We start from the raw sequence: 807 nt of genomic DNA, 5'->3' as shown, positions 1-807 counted from the left end.
ACATACGAAACATTTTCTATGTTGCCAACTGGACATTGATCACTAGCGTGTACATTTCCACAAAATTCATATACTACAAAAAGACTTTGAACAAGATTAGTTCCAAAAGAATCAAATTTTTTAGTTAGAGCAACTACGTATGCAGTTAATGTCGTGATGGCATCCACTTCGAGAACTCCAACTACTCTTCTATGCATAGATCGCTCTGATGGCCATTGGTAGTTGTTCAACGCCATCTTTTCCAATAGGTCATGTGTGTCATCAATGGACTTCGCCATGAAGGCTCCTCCAACAATGACATCAATGGTGGCTCTTACTTGACCACTCAATCCATTGTAAAATGTTTGCACTTGGAGCCAACTTTGGAAGATCATGATGAGAACAGTGCCTAAGTAGGTCCTTGTATCTTCCCCAAGCTTCATATAATGACTTACCATCAAATTGTGTAAACAAAGTAATATCATTCCTCATCTTCGCTATCTTTGTCAAAGAAAAGAATTTAACAAGGAATTTTTAGGCAAGGTCATCCCAAGTTATGATTGAGAGAATAGGCCTCAAGCATATTGCACCATCCATGACCCCATTGTGCTTGAATGTATCACATATCTCTAAGAAGTTTAAGATATGCACATTCAAATCGTCATTTGAAATACTTGCAAATTAAACTGATGTCTAGATCATAGTGATAATGGCTGGATTAATCTCAAAATTATGTGATTGAATGGTTGGCCTTCTAATACTTGATGGAATACCTTGAAATAGCAGAATAGCATAATCTTTTAACGACTGATATTCACCCACTACTTT

General features: G+C 36.8%; 1 non-coding gene across 1 annotated transcript; it reads left to right on the top strand.

The window, feature by feature from the left end:
- The first annotated feature begins 367 nt into the window (after positions 1–367).
- Positions 368–474, top strand: LOC148762004 (small nucleolar RNA R71). The gene has a single exon (XR_016027298.1). It is a non-coding gene; the product is annotated as a small nucleolar RNA R71 (small nucleolar RNA).
- The last annotated feature ends 333 nt before the right edge of the window (positions 475–807 follow it).

The sequence above is a fragment of the Theobroma cacao genome, chromosome 6 (assembly GCF_053813885.1).
Source record: "Theobroma cacao isolate CCN51 chromosome 6, ASM5381388v1, whole genome shotgun sequence".
Classification (NCBI taxonomy): Eukaryota; Viridiplantae; Streptophyta; class Magnoliopsida; order Malvales; family Malvaceae; genus Theobroma; species Theobroma cacao.
The sequence above is the reverse complement of the archived record's forward strand: the minus strand, read 5'-3'. Positions and strand labels throughout refer to the sequence as shown.